We start from the raw sequence: 25,312 nt of genomic DNA on the forward strand, positions 1-25,312 counted from the left end.
CCGTCACGTGGGCGCCCCCTCTGTGACGTCGGCGTCTTCGCTGTAGCAAAGCTCGGCCTCTGGAATTCTGAGAACTAATTTGCTATTTGGTGACATAAGAGGGGGAGTGCGCTTTGCTTTCCCGGGGTCTGGGGTTAATTCCTCCTCTCTTCCCCATAAACTCAGCTCCTCGAGCTCAAAACACAAAAGGGAGCGAGAGGTTCGAATCTTTAGGGGAAAGTCTGTTATATACAGTACGTTTCGAGGCGAGTAAGAGAAAAAACAATAAACACCACAGCTTTTTCCAGCTAGAATATTAGGCACCACAAGAAAAATATTTGACAAGCAGTTCTCGGTGGGTTCCTTTGCTTTATTTTTATTTGGGACAGTTTTTTTTTTTTTTCTTTTTCTTGTTGGTGTGGTGGCTTGGGCTTGGGGTGGTTGTATTTTGATAGTTTTCGGATTTTTGCTTCTGATTTTTGCCTTTTGCAACTTTGTGATGTTACGTAAATCGTAGGATCCCGCATCGGTTGGATTTTGTTCTGAGTGCTTTTTCCCCTGTCTAATCTTTCAAGTGCTTTAAAGACGATGTGTTATTTTAATACTGATACTATTGAAAGAAGCTTACATTTTTGGTCGTACGTAACAATCCCAACCCCCACTTGGGGGGGGTGTAATTGTCTCTCTCCCCTTGGACTTTTACTGAAAGGAGGCTTTCCTGCACTTGAGAGACGTGTTGAAAGGATTTGTTTTGTTTTGATTTGTTTCTTTCCAGGACAGCAAGTGGTGGGTTTTACTCTTTCTGTTATTGTTGACTCTTAGGAAATTTATTGCTGCGAGAAATGGTGTGTATTCGGGGAGAGGGGTATGTGTATGCCTGTGTTCTACAGAATTCTGTGAGCCAAATAAATGTTTGTGTTTTGCTTTTTCTTAAGGTCTTGATTTCCCCCTCCCTCCCAGCTCCTTTCAAGGTCGTTGTAAAAAATCTCTCCTGTCTGTGTTTAAAGCGATCAGCCGGAGGGAATTCTAAAGGCCTGCCGTGCCAGTATCACAGATACTGCGTGTATTTAGAACAGACTGTGCTACAACTACACCACGCTGCACGCAGCACAGTCCTCAGCTTTAGAGCTGAGTTAGGAGGACGAGGAAAGGGGGGAAATCTTTCTTTTTTCCTTCCTTTCTTTTTAAAGGCAAATGCAAGTGCAGAATCATTTCACTGTGGGCCTTGGTTTGTTTATTCAGAACTGCCAGTTTCCCTATTTAAATGTTGGTTGGGGTTTTTTCCCCTCCTACTCATCCCTGAATGAGGGAGACTCTTGTTTCTTTTATGTCTCTCTCTTAAAAGAAGGGTGTGAGGGGAAAATAATATTTCAGATTCCTCAAGTATTAACCCAAAATGTTTGGACCAGAAGCAGCTTTCAAAGGTCAGGCTGTTCTGAGTCTTGGCTATAAGAGTCCTTCAGGCGACTCATTAAATTACAGATGAGTTCTTAAAGGTTCAACAAAATTTCTGCACATGTTAATTTCTAATAAGATATCTCACAAAAGAATCTACCTTTCCCAACCCCAAATTTGGGTTTACAGTGGAGAAGTGAGCAGAGTTATGAAAGATTGCTGGCTGTTTCCTGGGATATTTGGGTTCTTTCCCTAAAGTCCGTAAGAAGTTCAGATCTGTCGTTCAAAATGTTGCTGTTAGTGCAGCCCCCTTTTGAAAAGGCTGTGTTGGGGTTTTTAGAACCAGGAGAGATCCAGAGGGGCTGATTATTTTCCACAAGGGCTGGAGCTTAGGAAATATGCATAAGTGTCTGTCCCTGTGAAATCTGAATATTTTAATACTTATTGACAGATGGATTACTGCAGCCTCTGCAGAAAAGCCTGTCTTGTGAAGGATTTTTGAAAAATATACATGGGCCTAATCCTGTCACTGTTGTCGAAATGAACATTTTACCCCCCAAAGACTCATGATATCCTCAAGTGCAGATTTATTTCGCCAGAAGGCAGACTTTTTTTTTTTTTTTTTTTGGGTCTCCTTCCCCCTCATAATCAAAGAGTTTTAAAGGAATCCCACTGGATTCAAAATGACACCCCGATTTTGCCGATCTTCTTTGTGTATTTACGCGGGTGATAATTTTTCTATCGTTTTTGAGTAGTAAGAAATTTAGGGTTTCTCAAGTGTTATCTGTATGGTTTAGAATGTGAATTGTATGGCCCTGCCCTATTATTGATTCTACAGTGAGATTACTTTGGGGTCACTCTTCTTGTCAAAGTTGCCTTCCAGCCTCATTGGCTCCGCCGCCACTCTCCCCTCCCCTCCCCCCGCCCGACCGCCCGCCCGCCGCACACACAAAGCATGTCCCTCCCGCGTTCTCTTTGCCACTCCAGTCTTAGCCCCATGGGGGCGCTGCAGAGCAAAGGGAAATGTCCCTCTGGCAGTAGAACCAACCAGAGTGGGGGCTGGGAATGAATTCACCCTTCTTGAAGCTTAGTTCTCTTTAATTCTCTGCGGGGAGCCCTTGGAGGGAGACCCCACCAGGCCAGGTTTATAGATAATTAATCCCACCACCAGGGACCTCAGACTTTCTCAGCACATTATTTTTGGGGCGGGTGCCAGAGTCTCACATTTTTACTACTGTTGGGGGCGGGGGCATTTGTTTCTTTTGCCAAATTAAAGTGTTTACCTTGAAAGAAATTTATCAGAACAAGAGATAAGTTAAAAATTATGGAAAAGATGTTAACGCTACAGATTTACTATAGATATATCTCTTCTCTCTACTGAGTGAATGGTGAGGAAAATTGTGCACCCACTTTTCAATCTTGTTTCAATTCCTAGGCAAATAAGTAACTTTATCAAACTCTATATCGATTGAATATCTTCTAAAATGTCCTGTCTTTTCTCATTCTTGATCTCTCCCCATTTAGCCAGTTGGCTTCTCTATGTGGTCCGCGCTCACTCCAGCAGGATTAAAGAAAGGATTGACTTGAATATATTTAAATTCTTTTAAATCATCCTTAAGAAGCTCTATAGAGAGATTCCATTTCTGGGGTCTTAGGTGTGATTCCTGTGGACTTGGAGGAGCTATGTATCAACCAGTCCTGTGATTTAATGGTTACTGACTTTTAATACTCAAGAGTACAGGACCAGACCAGCCCCTTTGCCTGGTGGCCTGGGTGGTCTGGGCATAGTAAGAGGTTCTCAATCACCAGTTCTGAGTAAAGATAAGCTTTGTTACAAAATAAAATAGCTTGGCCCTAATATTACTTCTAGTTAAGAAGAGGAACAGATTTTTGCCTCCAGTTCCCCTCATGAAACCTTGCCCACAGTTCAGTCATCTCTGAAAAGGAAACTATACTTGGAATAAACACTGTCATGGCCTATTTCTAAGGGGCTCCAAACCGGAAATGAGTTTCACCTGTCAGGAGCTTTTGGCACCTTGGTAGATCTTTAAACTTTCACATCACAGAATTATAGATTGTGGAACGGGAAGGATCCCTGCAGATCTATGACTCAACTCCTGGAGGCTTCCTTCTTTCAAGAGGACAGGACAGCCCTCACTGAGGCATGTGGGACCCCAGGACACAACTGAAAACAGATCTTTGTGGTGTAATGGTTTTGTGTCATTTTAGAGAATCAGGGTGATCTGACTACCTGGATTTGGAGGTGAGTATCTTGTTTTCTGGCAGAACTGAGGAAAGGAAGGCTGCTTTGGGCTCTGTGTAAATCGTAAGCCAGTTCTCGGAACAAACTTCAAGTCCCGATGAATATTGGGCTTGGAGGGTCATTTGGGACTTGGTTATGCTTGTCACCCCTGCTACAGCACTCAACACTATTTGTGAAGGATAAGGGAGATCTTATTTATCCATTCGTTTTATTTCAAATCTTTTACTTAGAGCTATTGTAAGCGAGCTCCCTATATTATCTTTAGAGAAAGAAAGAAATTTTCTTGGTATGATTTAGAGAAATTGAGCAGAAACTTTTGAGACATTAAAAAAAATAAGGAAGATGATTTCCAGCCACTACCTTCAGAAAAAGAAGTGTCAACGTTTAATTTTGATCCATATGCTGCCTGCTTTCAGCCTGTATTAATTCTGAGCCTTTTTTTTTCTTTAGAAACCTTTTCAGCCTAGCTCAGAGTTTTCCCCCAAAACACTGATTTTTTTTTCCTACACTTTTCTCACTTATTTAAAATGGAAATAAATATCAGGAGCTTAAAATAGAGAAGCGATGGGGGTGCATAATCATTTGTTTATTGCCTTCAATCACTGTTTTGAATAACAGGGTTTTCACTTCCTATGAAACCTTAGCATGAGGGAAAGCAGCAGCTGGACCAGGAGGGAGATGCAGGGAGGAAAGCACTTGAGTGTTTGTCAACTCAGGGTGTCTGGCCCACCCTCCCGCCAGGCTGCCTTACTTAGCTGTCTTTACTACCTAAGGCTAGAAGTGGAAAAACTTGATTTGCGTGTTGTGCCTGCATTTTTTTTTTTTCCTTCTCCACACCGCCCTCTGTACACCTGACCATGCCAAAGCCTATCTGAAGCCGGCTTGACTGCAGGCAGAGCTGGAGAGCAGAAGAATGTGCAGAGGGAGGGAGTGCTCGGTACTTTTCCATTCACATCTCCACAGTGGCTTTTCTTGTTTATTTCAACCTCCACCCGCAGAACCCTTTCAGCTGCCTGAAATCCGAGTCATTAAACTGTTCCCTGAGGTCAGACCACAGATGCTTGGTGCATGTTTCCTACGTGTCCACGTCTATGTAACATATGTACATACAGAGAAATAGGCACAAACGTGTAACTCCATGGGGGCACAGTGTGAGGTAAAAGAAAAACAAAACAAAACATGGATTTCTTGCCAAAGAACCTTGGTTTCTAATTACGGTTCTGCCTGGAACTCCTTATGGGACATGGGGCGAAACCACGTGTCAGGACTCAGTTTCCTCAACAGTTTGAAGGAGTAACCCAGATGTTTTGTAGGCTGTCTCTCTATTCTAACTTTTATACTTTTATAGCTAAATACACATTTAGATAACTTTAAGGTGAGGGGGGCTGGAAAAGAGGCAAGTGTATATGTGTCCCTGAGGTGAGAGAAGGAGTTAAAATGTAAACTTCTAAGTAAAGAAGGCACTCCCAGAATCCTCACCTCTATCAATTTTTAACCAATTGTGGACCAAAGTCTGGGATTCTGCTGAGTAAGTCCAAAAGCCAACTGAAGATTTTCAATGTTAAGAGCTGGAGGAAGCCAATTCTAAGACGTTATACCTTTGATCTCCAGCATTTATAATCAGATGTGACAGTTCCCAAGCATCTTTTCTGCACTATGTTTTTTGTTTTTTTTTTCCTTCTTTTTCTGTTTGTTTTTGGAAATTGTCCCAGTCAGTGATAGGACTTGTAAGCTGGACACTCTTTAAGCCGCTAGGCTCCACATGGATGTAAAAAATATGTCATAATAGTCATAAACACACACACACACACACACACACACACACACACACGAAGAAAAAGGAGGGAAAAAAAAAAAAACCTAGAGAGAGATTCCTGGTGAGAAACTTAGAAGTACTTCAGCCGTCATCGCATTAAAGGTAATTATTTGAAGTCAGAGGAAATAACAGATGAGAAGTTTGCCCTTATTAAAATAAATAAATAAATAAATAAGCCTTGCTCTACCAGAACAAACTTGAAGGCAATGAAAGAGATATTTTCCATCAATACTTTGTATCCTTTTTAGATCTCCACTCTTTAAAAAGAAAGGTCTAAGGCCTGCTTATCTGGACAAAGAAAGTCCTTTAACAGACTTTGGCATCTGCAGGAAATAATAAAGTAACTCCTATTTATTAAACGCCAACCTCCCCACCAACTGTGCCCTTCCACTCAGACCTTCTGGAATATGGATGCCCACATACAAGAAGAGATGGAGCCAATTACATTCTCTAAGGGAAAACTATTGAGAGTTGTCATGTGCAACCCTGGGAGGGTCCTCAGCAATTTTCCAATCCAACATGACCGATAGTGTGTAATTGAAAATTGAGGCCCACACAGAATGCATTTGCCACATGCACTGCATCAAACTGAACCAGATCCAGAACTCTGATGTCCTGGTTTTAAATCCATTGTGTTTTTCCATGGCTTATTGTGAAAAGAGGATGTGGGGTAAGCAGCCCTGCAAAAGAGCCATTTGCCATGACCTTCCCTTCAGAGAAGGCCCCACCTTTGGTCTTTTGACATCAGCTCCACTGAAGTTCTAGTCGGTCTTAGCCGTACACTGACAGGATGGAAAGGAGCAGACCGTCATCCATACATTCTGTGTGTGTCCCAGTAGAGGACCCAGCATAGGAGGCCCCACAGGCTCCTGTGGTACTGTGATTTAATACTGTTAATAAACCTATAATTGTCTCATGAAGAGTACAACTGTGCTGTAATTGTATGTATGTTAGTGTTAAAAATGTAAAATGTAATATATTTTTGGCCTAGAAGCAATGATGCTGCAGTATCAAAGACCCTGCCTGGTGCCAGATCTTAATTTCTGATACTTTTCTCCAGTAAGAAAAGCAAGGCAGGAGCTTCTCCCAGGAGGGAAAATTGCTGGTTCTATATCTCCAAACGGGACAGGGAGTATGGAACATAGCACCCTAAATAAGGAAGCACTAAAAAGCAAACAAACAAAGCCCACATTGATGGGGAAGATTTCAAAGAGACACTGGAGCCACCTGAAGAGCTTCCAATAGTCAAAGCCAGAGAATTTTTGAGGGGGGAAAATTGAGTAATATTGAATTACAATCCAAAGTATAAAGTAAATGTACACGAATCCTCAGTGATATGAATAAATTTTAAATAAATTAATAAATGGGAGAAAAGAGACAATTCTCCCTTGCAGAATTCCAAATAATTTATGCAGAAACACTGCTCTCAAAGATGGGGGTGGAGGTGGTGGGGGGCGTGTTTAACTCCTCACTCCTCCAATGTGAACTAGGCATAGTGACTTCCTTCCAAAGGCTAGAATATGGGAAGGGAGGAAATGAGGGAGGGAATAATTTTACATGTAGAAACCTGACAGACACTGCACCAGCCAGGTTATCAAGGTCTATATCAGCAATTATAAACCAGGGTGATTGTATGTACCTTGGATATGAAGTGATGAGAATGGCTCTTTACCTCTGTGGTCTTCTCCCCAAACCCCAGTGTACTTATGAGAAATGTATCAAATTCCAACAGAGGAGCCTTTTACAATATACTTCACTAGTGCTTCTCAAAACCATCAAGGAAAGTCCGACAAACTGCCACAGCCAAGAGTAGCCTAAGAGATATGACAATATAATATAGTATCATGGATGGGATCATGGAACAGAAAAAGACTTAAGGTCAAGCCAGACAACTATGAATAAATGATGAACTTCAGTTAGTAATATTGTGTCAGTATTGTTTCATTAGTTATAAATGTAGCATAGTAATATAAAATGTTAATAATACAGGAAACTGGGTACAGGGTTGTTCTCAGTACTATCTTCTCAATTTTAGTGTTTAAAAAATATTGGGGGGGCATATATTTATTGTTATATTCAATACCAGCAACCTCCAAAAAGTGAGCTAGGTCTCTTTTGAAATCGGACAGACTGGCTTCCCACTCAACCATGCCCCCAAAATAGAGTCATGGAAATGAGGGATCTGCATTTATTCTTTTCGTTTACTAAATTGAAAGCAATTTAGCTAATTTCTGTATGTCACCATCTGGATAAAGAACTGTCAGGAGAACACTAGGGAGGCACCAAAGGCCAAATGTTGTCATGGTGGTAGATGACTCAAGTCACCTCATCAATCTGCTTATTCCACATTTCTTTCTGAAAACCCTCGACGGAAACAAGGCCCTGAAAGATCTAGCCTTCAGTCCCTATGGGAGGTATAATACTCAGAGATCCACCACTGAGTTTGGAAGAGCCCCAAGAGCTTCCTAGAATGTTTGGCCTCTCATGGTACAACTCTGGAGGAACTGTGGATCTCATCAGAGTTTAACTCTGGGTCTGGAGAAGAATGCTGAGTGGACCCTGTAATGTTACAAGTTTGTCTTTATTATCTGAATATGACCCCATCATCTAAACCAGAAGAATCCAGAGAGGGAAACAGTTTGCCAAGACCACCGCACAAATTAGTGGTAGAGTTGATTCCCATTCACCAGTGTTCCCTGAATCATTTATTTGGCTGCAGTATTCATTTTAGTAAACTGAGGACTGCTATTACATCAATATACATTATTTCAGAAATGCCTTATTCATTTCTAACCAATTGTCAGTTACCAGTGGTGCCCATGCTGCACCAAGTTTTAAAGGTTTCTTCCTTCTTCCCCTTCACATTTTTTTTTTTTCTTTTTCTTTTTAGAGCCACAACCATGACATATGGAGGTTCCCAGGCTAGGGGTCTAATCAGAGCTGTAGCCGCCGGCCTACACCACAGGTAGAGCAAGCGGGATCGAGCAGAGTCTGCAGCCTACACCACAACTCACAGCAATGCCGGATCCTTAACCCACTGAGCGAGGCCAGGGATTGAACCTGTGTCCTCATGGATGCTAGTCAGATTCATTTCCACTGAGCTATGCCAGCAACTCCCCCTTCACCTTTTCCCGCTGAGATCAGCCTCTCTGCCAAGTGGTTATAAGATCTTTGGTCCAACACTTATGTTCACTATGGAGGCTGATGTTTAAATAATTCTTGGTGAAATGCACCGAGACTGAATGCTTGATGGCATGATTCCTCTAATTTGATTAGTATGACTCTCAGCAATCTGTTTGGTCACATGTCTCAAGAATCAAAAATGCAGTTATGCCTTTTGACCCAGTAATTCTACTTCTAGGAATCTATCTCCAAGGCACAATTCAACACACAGGGGGAAAAAAATGAATGAATGAGTATATGCATCCAAGCATTGTATCGAACAACAAAAAAGTTGAATAACCTTTATGTTCTCTCATGATTGGTTGAGGAAAAGGTGCTGGATAGAGAGTAGCCAAACGAATTATAATACAACTAATTTTTAAAAAGCAGAATTGGAAAGTACTTATGATAACAGGTAAAGTGAAAAGAAGTAGTATATATATGCATAGTGTAATATATATATTTTGTATATGTATATATCATATTTATAACTATGTTTAAAAAATACTCTTACATAAAAAAATATATCAGGTTGGGAATTCCCATCATGGCTGAGTGGTAATGAACCCAGCTAGTATCCATGAAGACATGGGTTTGATCCCTGGCCTCGAGCAGTGGGTTGAGGATCCAGAGTTGCCATGAGCTGTGGTGTAGGTCCCAGACATGGCCTGGGTCCAGCATTGCTGTGGCTGTGGCAGAAGCCTGCAGCTGCAGCTCCAATTTGACCCCTAGCCTGGGAACTTCCATATGCCTCAGGTGTGGCCCTAAAAACCAAAAAAAAAAAAAAAAAAAAAAAAAAAAGAAAAAAGGAAAAGAAAAGAAAAAAATAGACTGGGTCAAAACAAAAATACACAACTAATAAAAGACTGTTTAGATTGGCTGTTTTAGGACAGTAGGATTATGGATGCTTTTTTCTCCTTTATTCTTTTATCTTCCAAATTGTGTGATGTTTATATATTAGTTTGATGCCTATCTCACAAGCACACACACTTGAGACCCTAAAAAGCCTTAGGTAAAGTTTTCTAAATGCAAGCAATTAGCCCTCTGATTCACAATGTGAATGCTTGACCTAAAGCTGAAGCCTCCCACATGTCTAGGGTCTACAGCAAAAGCAAGCACTGCCCACCCACTCTTGGAGAAGACCTTTCACTCTGGGAGACACTTGTCTCCATACCAAGAAAACATCACCCTTTCTGAGCACGTTGGCCATAACGAGATTAAATAGATCCTGTACATCTTTGATCTGTGTCCGCCCCCTGGGTCTTAGTGTGCTTATCTTGTTTATTGGTGTTTCACAGCATTTGCAAATGTCAAAGGGTTTCCTGGTTACTTTGCTGTCTCTATGAGGCCACCTTGGAGCTCTCCTGGTAAAAAGACCTTCTTTGAGATCCTTCTGGGGTTACAGGAGATTTGTTTTTCTTATAACACGTTTGACCAGTGAACTCTAAGGAAGACAGTTTTAAAATAAACGATATCAGTGTTTTCATCTTCAGAGAATCACAAGGTTGTTAGGCACTTGGGGGGGGTGGTTACAGTGAGTGGCTGGTTCTCAGAAAAGGGCATGGGGGTGAATATCAGGCTCTAGGAGGTGAGGTAAGGACCGTGTGCTGTTAGCCCCTCTTCCCTTAAATCACTGATCCAATTCCTCACACTCAGCTCACTCATTCACCCATTTACATCACACACAGTTCATTGGCAGCATTTTGTGGGATAGACACTATTCTGGATGGATGCTGGGGAAATGAATATGAAGAGAACAGGGGACTCTGACCCCAGGGAGCACACCATCTACTGGAGAAACAAAGGCCCAGAAAAGTGCAAAAGCTTGCTTGAGGTCATGTAAAACATAGGACCCCAAACGTGTCCTGATTCTGAGCGGAATAAAACTCTCTGACTTCTTCTCAGATGCTGTGTCCTGCCTCCCACTCCAACAGCAGTGTGAGGCATTGACTCCCTCCTTGAGCAGATTTAGCATCTGAGTTTTTTATCCAGTATTGCTTAGAACAGGATATATCCCAGCTGCCTCAGTGAACCATCCAGTAATACCCAATGCCCAATGCAGAAAAATCTGTGAGATCCTGGAGCTCAAAAGGTCTCAGCTGTCTCTACCCAGTGGGCTCGGCTTGCAGGCTAGAGCTTTGGCGGGACCCTAATTTTTATATCTTCATATGCCTGACAGGTTCTACTATGAATAGACATCTCCCAGCTTTTTTCCAAAGCACACAGACTCAAGTAACATCCACAACACTGACTTTAGAACCCAGCACCATCTCTAACAGGATCTGGATACCTAATAGATTCTGATGAATACTCACCTAAGCCCAGGTTTACTTCCATCCTCTGGGAATCCAAGATCTTTGTGTAATAAACTAACAGGTGATAGAGCCAGGCGCCAGCCCTGCACCCAGACCAGTTTCCACAGTACCCTAGCCACCAAGGGATTGGGCCTATATGCCAGGAGCTGTAACCATTTGCTTTCTAAGGCCACACAAGGATGAGTTGGATATAAAAACGGCACATGTGTAAAACCATTAAATAAGATTTCAGCAAGCTTACAATTATTTGGAAGTCCAGCAGCTTTCAGTGTCTAAATATCAAGGTTGCTAAGAAAAATTTACCCTTTGGAGACACTGGCACCAAAATGCCAGCGAAATGCTTAAAAGAAAATGGGACAGAAAAAGATGAATAGTGTCATTAATAAAGGCCACAATTTCAGAAGGTATATTGAGAAGACTTGGTGGTGATGCTGAATCAATAAATCAGGCACTTTAGGCCCTCAGACTTCCTTCCAGTCTCATCTCCTATAACAGTTTTCTACCCCAGAGTCAGCATTCTCCAAGGACCCAGACACTTACCTCCACTCCACACCTTGGACCTGGATCTCTGCCTTTCTTCAATAGGCTAGAAGCTCCTTAAAGACAAGAGTACTTCATTTTTAGTGTATTGGCCTTGTGTCCAACACATGGTGCTTACTTAGGGAATGTTGATTGAATTAAAGTAGGTAGAACTGAAAGAGAGTTTGATATGAAATCTGATGATCCGGGTTCCAGTTTAAGTTCCACAACTGGCTAACTTCTATGAGTCTCAGTTTCTTGTTCTCTAAAAGGGTAATTTCTGTTCAGGGACTACATCACAGGATACCCATGAGAATCAAGTCCAGTGAGGGGAAAGTACTTTGGAAATTATAATGTGCAGTTCAAAATGGTTGTTGAATGTCGAGTGAATGGACAAAGTAATGAGTGAACCATCACAGGGAAGCAAAGCCACGAAGTTATTCCATAACAGATGCTGTGACTTGGATTCTATCTGGAGAACAATGTATTTGAAGTGCCCTGTCTTAACTTTGTAACCATCCTTAAATATGGTTATTTCACTTCCCCCCAAATCTTAACACTTTCAGTGTAGGAAGACTTAAATTACTGCTCAGGATTCATGCTCATCCAAAGAGAATTAAAAAGATCATCAGAAAGTCTTTATGTTCTTGAAATGCAGAATTGGAAATGAACCATTTCCCAGTAGTGGGAACTGAAATCCAGTATTAGATCCTCCTTTTTGGTACCTTCTTCCTCTTCCTCCTCTTTCTACCTTAGCCCCTCCCTGCCCCTCCCCTGCACTCAGATTGAAAAAAAAAAAATCATGTGTTTTGAACTAACTTTAGTTTTAGAAAAAGGTATAAACAAAGCACAGATTTATCAGGGCTGTTTTCTAAGTCAAGAAGGCAGATTTCTATAAATTTTTTAAGCCGTTGAATTGATGGGAGAGTTACTAAAACAGGGAGGTAGGATAACTTTATACCAAAGGCCTAACCTAAATGACAGGGAGGACCCTGAGCCAGGTCTATCCTGCTAAGAGATTCCGTGCATCTCTCTACAGCTCTTGACTCTACAACAAACACAGAGCGAATCCCATGAATGTCACGGCAGTGGATTAGGAGCAAGCTGGTCTTGCTAAAGAGGAAAGAAAACCTGAGCATGGGTGCTGGAGAGAAGGTAAGGGCTTCACTCTAGAAACAGAACAAAGCAATGATTAAGATGAAGCAATAGACTTTTGTTTGAATTTAAAAAAAAAACTACTCCAAAGTCCATATTCCACTTCTTATCATCTATGACAATAGGTGCCTAAAAGGAACAAAATACTCAGTGGACTTGAGAAATAAGAGCAAACAATCTCCAAGCCACCAGAGCATGTGGCAAGATAAAGTTCCTAAGAGTTCCCTAGGAGTGGCTCAGCAGGTTAAGGATCCGGCATTGTCACTGCCATGGCTCAGGTATGATCCTTGGCCTGGCAATTTCTGCATGCCACAGGAACAGCCTCCTCCTGCCCCACAACCAGAAAGAAAAAAAGAAAAAGTTCTTAGAACTGGGAGCGCATCTGCCCATGCTTTCCAGTTTTGCCAGCACCAAGCCTATGATGATCAACAGCTCATTTATTTTTGGATTCCTAGAGGTGGGAAGATGAGAATACTGAATGCATAGGGCATTAAAAAAAAAAAAATACACCTTCAACGTGGGAGAGCTGGGAGGATGTCCAAGCTGTCCAAGGGCAGCCACCTCCCCCACATGGTTCCTTTTTTTTCCCTATCCTTCCTGTTCACAACACCTCTCACCCCACCATACCTGTGGAAGCCACGTTCCTGCACAAAATTAAATGTGTTTGGGGGAGAGCAAAGAAAGAAACATAGTACAAAGAGATCATCCTTCTCAACTCCGAAAGCTGGGAATTTCAGTAAGAAAATAGAAGAGTGCTATAAGATTCTAGGGGTTTGGAAGTAAAAAGAAACTATTCAACCTAATTTTTTTTCTTTTTCCTTTTTTTTTTTTTTTAGTCTTTTTTTTTCAGGGCAGCACCCATGGCATATGGAGGTTCCTAGGCTAGGGGTCTAATAGGAGCTGTAGCTGCCGGCCTACAGCAATGCAGGATCTGAGCTTCATCTGTGACCTACCACACAGCTCACGGCAACACCGGATCCTTAACCCACTGAGGGAGGCCAGGGATCAAACCTGAAACCTCATGGTTCCTAGCTGGATCCGTTTCTGCTGTGCCACAATAGGAATTCCGAAAATTTCTTTTCTTTATCACCCATTTGATTGCACATTTTCAGCATGGAATAAACCTATATTAATGTTTTCACATCTTATCAATATGTTTTGAATTAAAAAAAGTTTTGAATTGAGCACCTACTATGTGTTAAGTATCAGGATAAGTATCTTTGCACATACAAAGAACAATCACAGACCTGTCCCTAAAGGAGCTTGTAGTCTAGTTGAGGAGACAAGCATTATACAAGTAAATCCACAGATGACTATGTATTATAAGTTAGGATAACTAAGATACAGGAAATAAGTAAGGTGCTGTGAGATGGGGAAAGAACATCATTTACCTAGAGTACAGGCCTCTCTATTAAAGTAAACTTTAAGCTGAGATCAGAAAAAGGATGGGTTAGCCAGGCCAAGAGTGAGAGGGAAAGTGTGCTGGGCAGAGAAAACAGAGTTTAACAACCCTAAAGAGAGTAGAACCATGGCATATTCAGAGATCTGAAAGAGGCCAGCATGGCACAGAGTGGTAGGAGGAGGGCTTAGAGGGAGAATCAGAAGCTAGACCATGTAGGTCTTTGTAGACCATGGTCATAAATGTAAAGAATATTCTAAGTGTATTAAGTTCTTTAAGGTTTTTCGGCAAGGTGATGCATAATCGGGTTTTTATATTTCAAGAAAAGCACCCCCAGCTATTGTGTGGAAGATGAATTAGAAGCTTGAAGAGATTTTTTTTTTTTTTTTGGCCACACCCACGGCATGCAGACGCTCCTGGGTCAGGGATTGAAATCAAGCCACAGCCATAACCCAAACCACAGCAGCGACAATGCCAGACCCTTAACCCACAGAGCCACCAGGGAGCTCCATTCCATGAAGAGATTGTTGAAGAAGCTGTGGAAGGAGTCCTGCTGAGAGATGAAGGTGACTGGGACTGAGGAGGTAGCAGTGTCAGTGGGGAGGTGTTTGGAAAGGTTTAAGACACGCTTGGAAGGCAAACTGACAAGATCAAAAGAAAGACTGGATGAGCAGGAGTGGGTGGTGAAGGAGAGACGGGTATCAAGAATGAATCCCAAGTTTCCGGTTTAGGCAATTAGGGAGATGTGTTTCTATTTACTTAGTTAGAAACATTGCAGAGGAGGAGCTTGCCAGCAATCAAGAGCTCACTTTTGATCGTGGTGTGTTTGAGATGTCTCTGAGGAAGGTGTCAAAGTAGGCAGTTGGATATTCAGGACCTGATCTCAGAAGAGATGTCTGGTTTGGCGATATCAATTTGGGATTTATCAAAATAGAGGTAGTATTTGAAGCAAGAGGAAAAGATTGGTTTTCATATCAGACCAGGTGTTGAAAAATAAAATAAAAACCCTAAAGGTAGAATGAACCTAAGAAATCCTCCACGCCAAACTCGTTTCTCAATTGATAGCAAAATCGACAGCCAAAGTAAAGCCATTGGTGGAAGTGGAGTTGAAAGGAAACTAGATATCCCTTTAGGGCCAGCACTTTTTTTTTTTTTTTGATTTTACAATGTTTTGTCAACATTTGACATCAAAATGGTTGAGACTGAGAAATCTGCGTGAGATATGATTCTGTAAGTGTGACTCATGGTGTCATGTCTCTCTTTATATATATATATATATATATACACACACACACACATATATATACACACTATACACTTTTTTTTTTCTTTTTAAGCCTGCACTTGTGGCATATAAAGGTTCCCAGGCTAGGGGTCCAATCAGAGCTGTAGCCACCGGCCTCTGCCACAGCCACAGCAACGCAGGATCTGAGCTATGTCTGTGACCTACACCACAGCTCAAGGCAACATCGGATCTTTAACCCACTGAGCAAAGCCAGGGATCGAACCTGCAACCTCCTGGTTCCTAGTCAGGTTCATTTCTCCCATACCATGACTGGAACTCCTCGTTTTATATTTTATGTATGCAGTCAGTAAACCCCCACATCCTTATAACTGACTTGCTCCCTCTTCCATTCAGCAACTAGAAACCTTCTCTGCTGGTTTCCTACATATTGCAAAGAAGCTGCAGTCAGCTCAGTGAACACAACTGGGCAGTTTGCTATCGAGGGGGCCCACACACCTTAGAGAGGGAACTGAACTGCTGAAGGCAACTTCTCTGCAGCAATGTCCTACATAGCTTAGCGGCTGGGGCCCTTGTAATTATTTAGTAACTGGACAGTGTTTCCTCTCCAGTGTGAATGCCTAAAGGTCAAGAGCTACTTTTACTTTCCTTGGTATGTATCTTAATCTCTCCCTGGCACCTATGAGAAGTAACTTACTCATCTAATAGATGTTTTGAATAAGAGAGACCCAATAAACTTTTCATTGGACTTAATGCACTTTTAGTTATCTTTCCATCCTTCCAAGTAAATACAATTACAGAGCACATACTCTGGGTCAGGTATGGTGCTAAATGTTGCAGTTGTGTTTGGTCTTTAAAATACTGGTATTATATAAATGTTGCTATTAGCTACTGTCCAGTGTATTTAGGCTAACTCATCTGTATATATTTGCATATCTTCCATCCAATTCAAAAGATATGTAATGTGCACCAACCACATGTACAGAGGGAAAAGGAGAAGCCTCAGGGTCACTCAGGGCTGTAAGGACAGCGCAGGAGAGCAAGATACGGGACACCAGCAATGAAAAGGGCAATCACTGAGCTACAACAAATAGAGCATTTAAATATGGAAACAATTGCTTCAAACTAAGACATCTAAAAACGTTTCTGGGGGAGGTAGAGTTTGAAGTCATGATAAAAAATTTTGTAATATAGTGACTGTGCCCTTGAAATAAACATCAAAATAATAAAGTAAGCTCTGAAATAATGAGCTGACACATATAGGGGCTTAGTACATACTGTTCTAGGTACTTTGCATGTGTGCACTTATTTAATCCTCACCACTATCTTATGGAATTCATGGTGCTGTTATCCTCATTTTATAGATGGAACACTGAAGCACAGAACGTAACTGACCTAAGGTCAAAGAGCTAACAAACAGAAGTGGGAATTTGAACCCAGCCAGGTAAGGCTTTGCTCTCAGCCATTATGTTCTCCTGCCTTATAAATGAAAGTTAGGCCTTCAATAGCCAGGTTAGGAAGAGAGGGTGTGGGGAAGGAGGGCGTTTCAGGCAGAGAGAAGAGCTGAAACAAGGGCACAGAAGTTAGGTATACATCTCATAATGTTTTATTTTGCCTAGAGAGCTTTCTAGTTTGCAAAGAACTTTCTCAACAGTTCTCTAACATGCTTCTCCTTGTGACCCTGAGAAATATGCTGTGATTATTATTCCAATTAGAAAGATGAGGAGACTGGGACCCGGGATGGAAAGGCACCAGCTGGGCTAGTGAGCTGCAGCATGAAGTTCAAGATGCAGTCGTTTAACTTCAGAGTGGTGCCTTTTCCCATGCTGTGGTGTTAATAAATACATTCATTGCTCCCTGTTCTGAGCAAGACCCTGAGCAAGCCCTTCCGCATATGCCCTAATGCCATCCTTGCAATGGCCCTGAGAGGTAAGTGTTGTTGCATTTCAAAAGCAGAAACGTTTTAATTCTGCCCCTACTTTTCTTTTTTCTTCTTTCTTTTTTACATAATGATTTTTTTTATTATAGCTGGTTTACAGTGCTTTGTCAGTTTTCTACTGTACAGCATGAGTGACCCAGTTACACATACATGTATAGATTCTTTTTTCTCACATTATCATGCTCCATCATAAATGACTAGATACAGTTCCCAGTGCTACACAGCAGGGTCTCACTGCTTGTCCATTCCAAAGGCAATAGTCTGCATCTATTAATCCTAAACTCCTAATCCATCCCACTCCCTCCCCCTCCCCCTTGGCAACCAGGAGTCTATTCTCCAAGTCCATGATTTTCTTTTCTGTGGAAAGGTTCATTTGTGCCATATATTAGATTCCAGATAAAAGTGATGTCATATGGTATTTGTCTTTCTCTTTCTGATTTGCTTCACTTAGTATGAGAGTCTCTAGTTCCATCCATGAAATCTTTCCAAATCTTTTCTTTTTTTCCCAAATATTTTATTGTGAAAATGTAAAAATATAAAGAATATTTAAACAAAATTCATATCTACCATTAGATTCTACTACTAATATTAGTTTTCTTTTTGAGGATACTGATGATTCCCTATGAGGCATGCTGGTTTAGGGGTTCATGCTTTACCCACTCTTTTGGCCCTTGGGAACCCCTGAGCCTGGAGTGTTACCTGCACATGAGCATATGCAGCTTTTCTAAAAATGGAAAATCCAAATTCATCTCTTTGCAAAAATCTTCCAGTTCCTCCTGCATTTGGCCAACCTCTCCTGTGTGGTGAAAGTCACCATTTAAATATGAAACCCAGCTCAGTTTCCAAAAATTTAATTGCATTATTAAGAATTAGTTGAAACTGGGCTTTGTCAATCTCTGAGGGGCAAGGCTGGGACTGAAGCTGACCAAACCATCAAGGCTGGCCAGAAATTCATTGCAATTGCTGAAATACTTAATGTAATCTGGGGCTGTGTTGGTTGGCGACACCACCTCCAGTACAGTGAGTACCCGCTGGGTAGGGCATAGTTCTAGGCTCTCTGGGGGAAATACAAATTAGTGGCTAGAGAGAAAGACTGGCTTTACCACGGATCCAGTGACAAGTATGTCAAAGGCCAAAGAAAGATGATCAGGCAAGAGCTGGTAAAAATTCATAGCCAGCCCCACAGCCGCAGGCAGCAAGAGCTGGATTCCCAACATCAGCTTTCTTTGCACTTGTTCAGTCCAGGAGTCAGGTAGGAAAGATCCTGTGTTCAGCCCTGTTGCCTTCCAGATTTGATTAAGGCTCTTAGGAGAGTCATGACCTCAGCCTGGAATGGCAACACAGGAAAAAGACAACAAAAAAGAAAGAGAAGATGACTAAAGCATTTAGTGCAAGAGGAGGGGCGATGGATGGAGTGAAAACTGGGAAGTTTCCACTTGATTTTCAAGGCCACGGGTATAATGAAAGGCCTCATTTTCTTGTGCTATTGTTAAGCCTTTCAAAAGAGTCTCCTCTGCAAGCCTGCCCCCAAACCATAGGTCTAGGATGATTTCTCTCCATGCCTTTTGGCTTGGTTTGCTGATTTATAAAGGGGGAAAGCAACTGCTACCTTACAGGTATTCTTTTGAGGATTAAATGTGGTAAAGCTCAGTAAATGGCTCATTAACATAAATGTATAGAAAATAGACTGTTTGATATCCTATCCAGCTAGCCCAGCCATCTGGTAAAAAGTAGGACCAGACAGTTAGACTCATGTAACAGAAATTTGGAAATCATCTGATCCAACACCTGAATGTGGTAGATGAGAAGGGAGAAAGCAGCAAGTGCTTCCGACCAAGGGTGCAGAGAAAGACAGAGGCTGAGGAGGGCTTTGTGGGTGTGGGGAGGAATGAGAGACAGAGCTTTGCTGAACCCCTTGTGATATAATCTAAACTCATAATGAAGAGAGACATAGGCAGAGTCTGCATTTCAGAAGTCGAGGCTCAGAGTTTCCAAATGGAAGTAGTCTCCCTCAGATCCAAGAGCTAAAAAGCAGATGAGGGAGATTTAAACCCTGGCTGAGTTCAGAGCCCATGCTCTTGACCTTACACCATCTCACCAGGTTTTCTGCTTCCTTGCAAAGACCCATTTTTCAAGGTTTCCGTAGCACCTTCAGAAAAGAGGGGTGGCTTGGGAAGGGGGTTGTTTTTATGTTTTTTAAAGTCTGTGAATCCCTGTGGAACCCTTCTTTACACAGCTCAGTTTTACAATCTAAGATGTCTAAGTCCACAGGCTGCCCCAGGCCTCTTTCATCCCTAACATTCTCGGTGTTTCACACCAAAAAGAAAATGGTCCTCCTTTGCCTCCAAATCCAAGTAGTCCTTACCTACAAAAATGGCTTCTTTAAAATCATCTGCCTATGTTATTTATGGTTATCTGAGGCCCGTGCAAAGAGACTCACCTTCCATTTCCTTCCCCCAGGACCTAGTAGGTGCTAAATACACTTTCTAGTACATTTTTCTTTTCTTTCTTTCTTTTTTTTTTTTTAAGAGATGCACCTGAGGCATGCAGGCTAGGGGTCGAATGGGAGCTGCGGCCACCAGCGTATGCCACAGCCACAGTAATGCGGGTTCCAAGCCGCATCTATGACCTACACTGCAGCTTATGGCAATGATGGATCCTTAACCCACTGCGCAAGGCCAGGGATTGAACCCACATCCTCATGGATACTAGTCCGGTTCGTCAACCACTGAACTATGATGGGAACTCCTCCTTTTTTCTTTTCTTTTTGGCATTTCTCTGACCCATGGCCCCAGTATCTATCCATCTGCATATTCATTATCTATCCAAATAGATTTACATGCATAATTACCAAAATCACACCCCTTATTATACATGGTATTCATGTACATGAAGATACCTGCTTATATTCAGTGGACAGTGATTAAGCCTATTATGTGGCAGGTAACAGGCAAGTTGCTGCAGAAAGTGTCACCAGCTAAAATCTAGACTAGATTGCTAATCATCCAAAAAGTCATGCCATTTCTTACACGACTGATTTTAAAAAAAATGTCTGATGCTCTGAAAGACCAGAGGGCATTGCTGTGAGCTACATTATTCTCATGCTTTGCTGAAAATTTAGCTCAAAAATCCCCATTTCTAAAATGTTACTACTCACTGCTATGAGAAAACATTCATAATACAAGGTAGTGGCCTAGACAAGGGTTTAGATTCACAGGTGGCACATGGACCTTCCTTTTCACTTTTGGAAAAACCTTTAACAGCTCAGAGTCTGTTACCTGCCTGGACCCCTTACATTAGACTGGAATATTATTCACTTGCTCAAATTCAGGTGACCGATGTTAATTTAACACTGTTGGCTGCTGAATCAGTTGCATCAAGGTCTCTAGAAAAGGCAGCCTGTGGAAAGAGCACTGACTCTTTCAACAAAGCTGGTTTCTTCCGGCTCTGATGTCAATACCTGTGTGACCCTGAGCAAATTACTTAACTTCTCTGAACTTTGGTTTTCTGATTTCTAAAGAAGGGAGGAAAAATACCCAACTCACACATGTAGGTAAGGGTGAAAAGAGAAGTAATTCCCAGGACCTGATAGACAGGGAATAGCATGGGTCAAGCACAACTCCAAGTTCTTTGGCCTGAGCAAAGGTACCAAATGGAATTGTTGTTTACATTTGAATTGAATTGTTAGCACAGGGGATAAATAGCACTTCATCTGGATATTAGCCACTTCCTCAGGAAGGTACATCTTCCAATCCCACCTTCTGTGTCCCTCCTCTTTCAAAAGCCCTGATGAAGGATTTACGAATTAGTCACCATTTAGAACTCCCATCCCCCCTTTTCTTGCAACTGAAGTAGATAATCTATACATGAGTCTGAGTGAAGATTTCAAAGATACCCAAGCATTTCGCTAATCCCCACTACAATCGTCCTGCTTTCAGAGGTAAAGTACTTTCCCATCTGTCACCTCCCTGGATCCTCACGACCACCCCAGGAGAACGCAAGCCGGTGATGTTATCCTTCTTTGACAGATGAGCAAGCAAAGGATTAGAGAGGGTAAGTGGCTGGTCCAGGGTCACACTTCTAGAGTCAGGTCTAGGACTCTCAATCCCACCCATGGGCTTCCTATTATACCAAGTAGCCATGAGATTTTTGCTACATGCTAAAAGACAGCCAATAAGGTATTCTAAAAGAAATAAAGCCGGGAAGGTAAAGGCTGATGGATAACAAATCTGTTAGTCTCCCTACACTCATGTCCTCCCCCCCACCCCCGGCCGTGGCCCAGTGTCCTTCTCTCTCCCTGGCGCTCCTTTCTCAGCCTCGGGTCACTCAGCTCCTCCCAATGGTTCAGACCACTACTTAAACCCAGGCTCCCCATGAAGCCTTTGGTCCCAACTGCCCCACCCATTTTTTTTTCACCTAAAATTTTCTGAAACACCAGACACAGTGCTCCACTGTCTATGAGAATTTTCTCCTAGTTGGGGAGAAGCAGACAATAAGCTCCCTAGTAAATATGTACAGTAGTTTTTACAGGAATAACTGCTTAACAGTGGGAAACAAAAGAAGTGGGGAAGAGGGACAGGGCATGTGTGAGAGGGGAGGATGGAAAGTGAGACAGGCTGCGAGTAGTGTAGAGGTCCCTCAGCAGGTTACACTAGAAGCTGAGAGGAGGTGAGGGAGTGAACTGTTTGGATCTCTGGTTGAGAGTGCCAGGCAGAGGGTGTGAGCACCACGGCTGTGAGCCAGAACCCACCTGGTGTGTTCGAGGAACAGCACGGAGGCTGGTGTCGCTATGGCAAAGTGAAGGAGGCCAGGACAGCGGGAGAGGAGGACAGAGAGGAAAGGGGGGTTACATTGTACACACCCCATTGAGCGTTGGAAGGACTTTCTATGACTTTGGATGAGATGGAAAGCCCCTGAGGGTTCAGACAAAATCTAAAGTTGATTTTCACAGAATGCCCCTGGCTGCTCTGTTGAGATGGGCAAGGTGGGAGTATAGACACTGTTTAGGAGGCATTATAATAATCTTGGAGACAGACAATGGTGGCTAGGACTAGGCAATGGTGAGCAGCAGTGTTTGAATTCTGTGCACACTTTTAAGGCAGAGCTAAAAGTGTTACTAGTAGTTTGGATGTGGGTCGTGGAGAAACAGGAGTCGAGAACAGCTCCAAGTTCTTTGGCCTGAGCCACTGTAACAAGTGGAATTGTTATTTCCAGAAAAGGAAAGGCTGCAGGTGGAGCAGATCTGCAGGGGTTAGGGGCACACCAGGAACTCTGACTGGGAGGTGTTCAGTCAGAGAAGCCAAAAACACAGGAAAAGCACAAAGACTGAACAGGCAGCTAGATTTCAGAGTCTGCAGTTCCAGAGAGAAATCGAAGCTGGAGATTGAAATTTAGGGGTTGTCACTGTGCAGATTTTGTTGAAATTGTGAAACTGACTAAGATCCCCAGGGAAGTGGATGCAAACAAGAAGAGGTCCAATGGCTGAGTCTTGGGACACTTCCCGGTCAGAGGTTTGGGAGAAGTTCACCAGGCAGGAGTAGTGAGGAGTTGCCAGAGAGCTAGGGGAAAGCCTTTATATCCTTTATGTGAAATCCTAACAAAATTGTTTAGGAGTTTCCATCATGGCTCAGTGGAAACAAATCTGACTAGTATCCATGAGGATGCAGGTACGATCCCTGGCCTCGCTCAGTGGGTTAAGGATCCAGTGTTGCCATGAGCTGTGGTGTAGGTCACAGATGCGGCTTGGATCCCATGTTGCTGTGGCTGTGGCTGTGGTATAGGATGGCAGCTGCAGCTCCCATTTGACCCCTAGCCCGAGAACCTCCACATGACACAGTGCCGCCCCCTACCCCCCGCCCCAAAAAGACCAAAAAAATTGTCTATCCTCTTTGACTCTTGGTTTATGTTTCCTGGGTGGAGGTGGACTCCAGGCATCTTTAGAGCAAGAATCCTGTCATTTCATCCCCCACAGTGCTGGGCACTTAGGAGCCCTTCATGTAAAACAGCTTCTTGTCTTATAGCTGAATCACAAAATAACGAGGATAAGGGACCCAAGAAATTATCTGGCTCTATGATTTCCTAGTTGTATTCTTTGGAGCAAGTCAGAGAGTTATTTTCTGTCATCATTGGGAAACCTATAAAGCTGTGACCCCTCCTTTCCTAGAAGAGCTAATAAAAGCAACAGTGTCCTAGCAATCAAAGACCTCACCCCTTCCTTCTAAGAAATCTTTGCGATTTCCATCAGTTCTCAGACATTTCAGGAAGCTCCAAGGGCTTGGTGCTACTCAAGAACATCTGCAGGGCAGAGGAGCTAAGAAAAAAGATGCTATTCTCTGAGACTCTGGCCTTGTTTCAGATTGAACTGAGAAGGCAAGACATCATCTGCCTTATTCCTTCCTCTTAAGACCAACTGGAGGCCCAGGAACATAGGAATCATCTAGTCTAACCACCTCCTAGAAAGATGAGGCGTTTGGTCCTAGGAAGACCACAGTACCCTGTTCAAAATCACAGACCCAGGGTGTTAGATCCAAGACCTAAAACCAGGTCTCAACTTGAAACTTGCTGCTTAGATTCAGATTCAGCTAAACTCTATGAGCATTTACTATGTGCCTGGAGACATGCCAGGTGTTTTCACATGTTGTCATCCTTAATCCTCTAAGACAGATCTTATTATTCCCCTTTTACAGGTGAGAACAGTGATGTTCAGACAGGAAGGTGATGGGTCCAGGGTCACATGGCTGGTAAGCTGGAAGAGCAGGATTGGAGGCCATGCCTATTTGCCTTGGAGTCCAGTGTTCACCCCTGCATACCCGCTGCCTTCCTGAGCAGCTCTGTCTTACAAGGTTATGCATCCCCATAGTACAAGTAAATGTCCTGAACCCTGCCCCCCTACCCATGGGTGATGCCCCTCCAGCTTGGTGTGTTAGTAAATGACTAAAGTTAGAGTGCAGAATGTGGACTCTGCAACCAAATTGCCTGGGTTTGATTCATGACCCTGCCACTTATTAGCTTTGTGACTTTGGGTCATGGAACTTCCGTAAGCCCCAGTTTCCTCATCTACGAAATGGAAACAATGACATACTTATCCCCAGGGAACTTGGATTAAGTAATAGAATACATGTAAATCACCTAGCACAAAGTCTGACATGTATAGTAGCTGTTCAATAAGCATAAAATGTAATTGATAAATGGCTGACTTTTTAAAAACCCTGGAGCTGTTTTGAAACATACTGTCCAATGCTTCGAAGTTCTTTTCTGGAACATGTCCAGGTGAGGAAGCCAATAGGTAAATCTAGACCTGACATGTTTTAGAGTTTCAGCAACATGTTCTGTATCAATTGGGGTTCAGCTAAGAAAGGGAAATATCACAAGCTATATGGAATTATAGGAATTAGATCTTATACCACTGATAGAAGACCAAGGGTGTATTGTGATTATAAGTCCTAAAAACTTCTCTGAAATACCAATGAAAATTAAAAGGTATGAATAGCAAATATATCTGTGTACATGGAGAAAAAACACTGAAAGGAAACTCACCACCATGCTCACTGTGATATTTCTGAGTGATGGGGTAATGAGAGATTTTATTTTTACTTTCATTTACTTGCTTTCTAATTTTGTACACAAATAGGTATTCAAGTCAGAAATTTAGTGTTAAGATTCATTCATTTTTTTCTTTCTTTATCTAACATCTTTTTTTTTCTCTTAACCCTCCTCCACAAGACAATATCTTGTAAACATTTATGATTATGAAGCTAATTATGGGGAATAGATAAGGTGGAAGGGGTTAGAATGGATATAGGATTGGGATGCAGAGTAGATGGTCACTGGATTTAAGTCAGGAAGTAATCCTCTAGATTCTGAGAGTCATGAACAGAAGGTATCATATCCAAGTGAGAGCTTAAACAAGAAATATCCAGCATGGTGGTGCCATGGAACAGGCATTCAACTGGGGTGTCGGGGTGTCAGGGCTGGAGGCCTGGCCCATCTCAGGAACTGACTGGGTCTCACTCTCCGGTGACTCCCTTTCCTCCTCTCTAAAGTGAGAGCCCTCCACACGAGGGATTTCCTTTCATATCTGTGCATTTCATTTGCTGAAGCCTAAGATCATTGGCAGAGGGAAGGACT

The 25,312-nt window shown here is 42.4% G+C and overlaps 1 long non-coding RNA gene across 2 annotated transcripts; it reads left to right on the plus strand.

Annotated features, from left to right (window-relative positions):
* On the plus strand, positions 38 to 25,308 carry LOC106508008. Of its 2 annotated transcripts, XR_001304506.2 has the most exons (6): positions 38 to 334; positions 12,489 to 12,604; positions 16,611 to 16,690; positions 16,962 to 17,175; positions 21,124 to 21,238; positions 23,872 to 25,308. It is a non-coding gene; the product is annotated as an uncharacterized LOC106508008 (long non-coding RNA). The 2 variants fall into 2 exon arrangements; XR_002337803.1 differs by lacking the exon at positions 16,962 to 17,175.

Source organism: Sus scrofa, chromosome 13 (genome assembly GCF_000003025.6).
Source record: "Sus scrofa isolate TJ Tabasco breed Duroc chromosome 13, Sscrofa11.1, whole genome shotgun sequence".
NCBI lineage: Eukaryota > Metazoa > Chordata > Mammalia > Artiodactyla > Suidae > Sus > Sus scrofa.